Raw genomic sequence first — 6,958 nt, 5'->3', positions numbered from 1 at the left:
GATAGAACAGCACCCACACTGTCTCATTGCAATGGAATAAAATCATAATTTTTTCAGATTAAGATTCAAGCAGACTAAATAGCTATGGGGTCAAAAAGAAATATAAATTATAATCAAACATATTTAGCAGGCCGAGCGCGGTGGCTCACGCCGGTAATCCTAGCACTCCTGGAGTCCGAGGGAGGAGGATGGCCTGAGGTCAGGAGTTCGAGACCAGCCTGAGCAAGAGCGAGACCCCCGTCTCTAGTAAAAACAGAAAGAAATTATCTAGCCAACTAAAAATATAAATAGAAAAAATTGGGCAGGCTTGTGGCACATGTCTGTAGTCCCAGCTACTCGGGTGGCTGAGGCAGGAGGATCGCTTAAGCACAGGAGTTTGAGGTTGCTGTCAGCTAGGCTGACACCAGAGCACTCACTCTAGCCCAGGCAACAGAGCCAGACTCTGTCTCAAAAAAAAAAAAAAAAACCTTTTTAGGAAACAAAAAAAGAACACTACTTAAGAGATTGAGCTAATGCTATACAGCCTTAAGTTCTCTTATTATAAAATAATGAAAAAGAATTACTCTCAGTAAAGGTAACAAATATAATGCGAGTCACAAAAGGAGAGGAAAGGGAGTAGAATATGTGAATAAATAATGGCCAAAAAAATCCCATATCTCATGAAAAATATTAATCAATATATACAAGACAATCAACATATGCCCAAAACCATCAAAACATTCAAATCTACACAGGAAAGTAAAACTGCCCAAGCCAAAACCTTGAGAAAGAAAATGCTGAAAGCAGCAAGAGAAAAACTCATCACATTTACTTGATCTTTAATAATATAATAGGCTGCCTTCTCAACATACATCATAGACCAGAAAACAATGGGATAATATATTTAAACTGCTAAAGGAAAAAGAATGTCAACTGCAAATTCTGTACCCAGCAAAACTATTCTTCATAAACAAAGAAGAAATCATGGCATCCACAGATAAACAAAAATTAAAAGAATTCAATGCTAGCAGACCTGCCCTACAAGAAATACAAAAGGGAGTTAGTTATTCAGGTAGAAATGAATCGACACTAGAAAGTAGCTCTAATGCATTTGAAAAATAAACAGCATCACTAAAAGCAATTATATAATTATAAATGAATAAACTTATTTCTGTTTGAAACACTTTTCTTCACAGATCTGACTTAAAAGGCAACTAGATAAAGGAATAATTACAAATTTATGTTGATGTGCCTAGACTGTATACAGATGTAATTGGTATAATAATAATAGCACAAAGGAGGGGGAGTAAATGCAAATACAGTGGAACCAATGCTACTGAAATTAAGTTCATATTAATCTGAAATCAATTATTTCAAGGTTCAATGTTCATTGTATTACCAGAGCAACCACTAAAAAAAAAATCCAAAAAAAACAGTAAAAGAAACAATGGAGTTAAAATGGTACACAAGAAAATAGTTATTTAACAAAAAAGTCAGTAAAGAAGGAACAGAAGGGAAAAAAGATATAAAACCTTAGGAAACAAATAGGAAAACAGCAGACAGCTGTCCTACCTTATCAGTAATTACATCAAACATAAATGGAAAAAAACTCCAATCAAAAGACAGAGGTTTTTAGCTGGGCGTGATGGTGGCACATGCCTGTAGTCCGAGCTACTGGGGAGGCTGAGGCAGGAGGATCACTGGAGCCCAGGAGTTCAAGGCTGCAGTGAGCCGTGGTCACTGTACTTCATCCTGGGGGACAGAACGAGACCCTGTCTCAAAAACAAACACAGAAACAACAAAAGACGCAGCTTGGCAGAATAGATTTTTAAAAACCACAATCCCCATATATGCATTCTACAAAACACATCCTTTAGATTCAAAGACACAAAAAGGTTCAAAGTAAAAGGATAGAAAATGTATGGGGCAAACAGTAATCAAGGGAAAACTAGAGTAGCTATAAAAATATGACAAGATGAAATTGATAAAATTATAACTAGAGATCAATAAGGTTATTCTAGTATAATCAAAGAATCAATCTATCAGGAAAATATAACAATTAGATATATATAGGCACCTAACAATAGAGAACGAAAAACAAAAGAAGAAACTAAAAGGAACAAAGGAAAAATAGAACATTTAGCAAAAACAGTTGGAGACATCAATAAACTTTCAAACATACATAGCACTAAGCCAAAAATCAATAAGGAAATAAAAGACCTAACACTATAAAAATACTTCTCTCCCCTCCCCCACCGCAATCGGGCTGGGCATCATGGTAGGTCACACCTGTAATCCTAGCACTCTGGGAGGCTGAGGTGGGAGGACTGCTTGAGCTCAGGAGTTTGAGGCCAGCCTGAGCAAGGGTGAGACCCCGTCTCTACTAAAAATAGAAAGAAATTAGCCAAACAGCTAAAAATAAAAAAAATTAGCCGGGCACGGTGGCGCATGGCTGTAGTCCCAGCTACCTGGGAGGCTGAGGATTGCTTGGCCCCAGGAGTTTCAGGTTGCTATGAGCTAGGCTGACGCCATAGCACTCTAGCCCGGGCAATAGAGCAAGACTCTGTCTCAAAAAAACAAAACAAACAAACAAACAAACAAAAAAACGCGGCATGTAGGAAAGAACAGCACCCACACTGTCTCATTGCAATGCAATAAAATCATAATTTTTTCAGATAAATATTAAAGCCCACTAAACAGTTATTGGATCAAAAAGGAAATATAAGTTATAATGAAACATATTTAGCAGGCTGGGCGCGGTGGCTCAGGCTTGTAATCCTAGCACTCTGCGAGGCTGAGGCAGAAGAATGGTCCGAGGTCAGGAGTTCGAGACCAGCAGAGCAAGAGCGAGACCCTGTCTCTACTACAAATAGAAAGAAATTGGCCAAATAACTAAAAATAGGAAAAATTAGCCGGGCAGGGTAGCACATGCCTGTAGTCCCAGCTACCGGGGAGGCTGAGGCAGTAGGATCGCTTGAGCCTAGGAGTTTGAGGTTGCTGTGAGCTAGACTGATGCCACGGCACTCACTCTAGCCCAGGCAACAATGCGAGACTCTGTCTCAAAAAAAAAAAAAAAAAACCCACAGAAATACAAGTCAAAACCACAATGAGATACTTAATATCCACTAGGTGGCCATAATTCAAAGAAAGAAAGCAAGAAAGATAGAAAGAAAGAAAGAAGGAAGGAAGGAAAGAAAGAGAGAACATAACCAGTGAGAATAGACACAAATTGAAATCTTCATATTGTTGTTGAAAATGTAAAATCATACTGCCACTTTATTAAAGTTTATCAATTACAGCATAAGGCAGAAAACTGCCATATGACAAATTAATTGTACTCCTTGGTGTATAGCCTAGAAAAATGAAAACATGTACACACAAAATCTTGTACATGAACATTTACAGTACCATTATTCACAAAAGACAATATCTGTAAACCCAAATATCCTTCAACTGATGGATAAACAAAATGAGATATAACCATACAGTGGAATATTATTCACCAATAAAGAATGAAGTATTGATAAAATACCACCATATGGGTTAACTTCAAAGACATGGTAATGGGAAGAAGCCAGTAACAAAGAGCACAAATTGTGTGATTACATTTATATGAATGTCCAGATTAGACAAATCCACACGGATGAAAAGGTAGAGTAGTTTTCAGAGCTGGCAAAAGGGGAAAATGGGGAATAACTGCTAACGAGTATGGTGCATCTTTCTGCCGTGAAGAAAATGTTATACACTATGATAGTGGTGATGGTTACAAAACTCTATGAATGGCCGGGTGCGGTGGCTCATGCCTGTAATCCTAGCACTCTGGGAGGCCGAGGCGGAAGGATCGTTTGAGCTCAGGAGTTTGAGACCAGCCTGAGCAAGAGCGAGAACCCACCTTTACTAAAAAGAGAAAGAAATTATATGCACAGCTAAAAATAGTTGTTTTCTTATATAGGTAATTATTACCTTATAAAGAGTCACATTCATTAGCAGAGATGCCAAGTGTTCCTATACCAAAGCCTTTACTCTCATTACAAAATTGAAGTGGCATTTATTACCTATAAAACCATTGGCGGGTTGGCCCCAAGTGATGTTTAGCAGTATGTTGACCATGAGTTAAGGTAGAGGATTGTACCAGCAACAAACTGCCCAATCCATGGAGGTATAAAACAGAAACATAAGCAAAGGTTAGAGAAAGGGTGAAGGAACACTACACGGAAATCGGCCCTATAAGTGAAACATTTTCATCCACTAGAAGTTAACTTTTCCAAGATCCCTTAATACTGTTGGACTAAATAATAATTTTACAGAGTAGCAAAGGCAAGACTGCAAAGATCAGCCACTAAAGAAAACTTGAGCCAGATGAAAGAACTCCTACATTAGACCACTGGTAGTGAAAAATCTTAGCAGAACAACATTTACCAATTCATAGGGCTTGCTGATCCAACTAGATTTTTTTAACTATATATATTTTTAAGTGACAGATTTTAAAATACGACATACCACACTACCAATGTAAGGCAGTAGAAAACAACATATCCTTACTGGGAGAAAAACCTGAAGACATACCAAAATATTAATATATTTGAGTCCCCTTGATTACTATGTTTTAGATTAATGCTATTCAATAAATTACAAGACAGAAGCAATGACTGTTCACCATGATAAAATTCTGGAATATACTTTTTGCTCAAGCAGCTGAGTCAACACTGGCAATATGACAAATCATGGGTTTATGGTTTCACGATATACCAAGTAACAGTACCTCAAGAACCACTCAAACCATGGTTAGCAGCTCTTAATTGCTAATGCTTTACTAACAGACAAAATTCCAGACAGTCAACTGGAGTGGAAAGGGTTAAATGGTTAAAATTACTACAATGCACCCTTTCCAAATAGCAATTAAATGTAAACTGTAAGGGTTTGGGATAGGAGTCCACGGGAGGGGCGGCGCAGCCGAAAGTCAAAGCACCCTCCCGGGTTTCAGCACCCAATGTAAGGTTTTTTGGATTGGCCGGCGCCAGAGAAAGACAGACCAGCAGAGTTGAAAGGGATAAGTAAAGAGGCTTTATTGGGGCACTCCTGGGTGAGGCTAACAAGTCCCAAGAGGGACCCGGGCGAGATTTTCGGGTCCCAGGGTGGAGGGTGGGGGGGAGAGACCCGAAAAGTCCCATCGCCCGGAAGTCTGAGTGGGTTTATATGTGTTTTTAGGAATGGGGGTAGGGGTTTCTTTGGCAATAAGATTTATGGTGGGGAGAACAAGGAATTGTCCCTTGCAGTTTTAGGGCGGGTATTGAGAAATAGGAGGGGCCGGTGGTATGCGTGGACTCCATGAACCGAGACTCTCATCAGGGTAACCATCTAGGTGTGGTCGTCCTTTAACTTAGCTGGGCCTTGCAGGCATTGTCCTTGGCAGGTCGTGGGCTTCTTCTTTTTCCATTAGGGAGGGGAGGGGTGCCCGCCACCAGCCTTACATTCCGGTAATGGTATAAGGAAGCAAGTTCTGATATGCACAATTCTTTTGACAAGAGCACCACCATGTGCACAAATGTCATACTACAGGTCCTATTCCTTACTTTGTGTCCCTGACATAGCACCAAATCTAATAATTCACTACAAAAATATAGAATTGACCATCACTTCTACAAGACCCTTACTTAAGATGAGGATTAAACCTGACAAAGCTGATTGAAAAAGAGTTACATATGTATAAATTTAATGACACAACAGAAAACCAAAGAGAATTACAGCACCGATGTACAATGAAAAATATAAAGCTTTAAAGGTCTTTACCAAATTTAATATATTCCTGGGAACACAGCCCAGAGCCACTAAACTGTACCATTAATGGAACTAATTTCCTACATTAATATGAACTTCCAACCATATAAATTATCCAAATCCAAGGCTGCATATAATTGAGTACTATGGAATTTCTGAGTAGGCACCAATTGTCCAGAATACAGTGACAAAACTAGAAAGGCTCAATCCATCACAAACTATGAAATCTGCACACTATTATCCCACTTTCTGGCAGAACAGATGGCCATGAGACAGTGTGAGCCAAGAGAATCACACAAATATTTATGACCAAATTCACCTGTACTTTGGCCTGTCCAAGGTCCTTATAAAAATGACTCCTTTTATCTGTAGTACAATGAAATTCCTATGATAACCAAATTCTGATTGTGAACTTCAGACTTTACCACACCAGCTAATCAGTGATACTGTATGGATAAATTTAGTAAAAATTTTCCAACTGACTTCTTTCCAAGTCCTTGAAAAAGTACCAAATTTAAAATAAGCTACGAAAAAATGTCTTATTAATACAGGAGGTGGGCAGAATGTAAAATTACTGACAAATGAGAGTAGTAGTAAATCAAATACAGTTATGAAAAATTCAGGCTAAAAGACCAGAGGCATATATACCTCTACATTTAAATAAAGTGTTGGTTGCTCCAACAATTGTCTTTGTTAGTGAGTAGATATTTTGTAACGTTGCCAACAGTACTGTACTAAGATGAACGTTCTTGATAAATACACTCATAAAGGGAAACACCATTAGGACAAAGTGTTACCAAACATTCATTGTCATAGGTACTTTGGCAAAATACATCAACTTTGGCATTGAGACGTGTGAAAAACCTTGGGTAGTGAGATCTTGCTCAACACTACAAAAAGAACCAGAGGAAAATGATATTCTCCCCACCCCTCCAAAGAAAAGTGTATAGATTCCTAAACCTATGGAAATACCTTGCCTTGAACAGTTTGCTTTAAAAGCTTTTATCATTGGCTGGGAAGAACTGAGGAATCCTAATGAAACTCAACAAGAAAACAAGGCAAAAATTTGCCAAGTAGTGTTCTATCTAAAGTGACAACAAAGGCCGGGCACGTTGAATCACACCTGTAATCATAGCACTCTGGGAGGCCGAGGCAGGAGGATGGCCGGAGGTCAGGAGTTCGAGACCAGCCTGAGCAAGAG

Source organism: Eulemur rufifrons, chromosome 30 (genome assembly GCF_041146395.1).
Source record: "Eulemur rufifrons isolate Redbay chromosome 30, OSU_ERuf_1, whole genome shotgun sequence".
NCBI classification, from domain to species: Eukaryota; Metazoa; Chordata; class Mammalia; order Primates; family Lemuridae; genus Eulemur; species Eulemur rufifrons.
Note: the sequence above shows the minus strand (reverse complement) of the source record.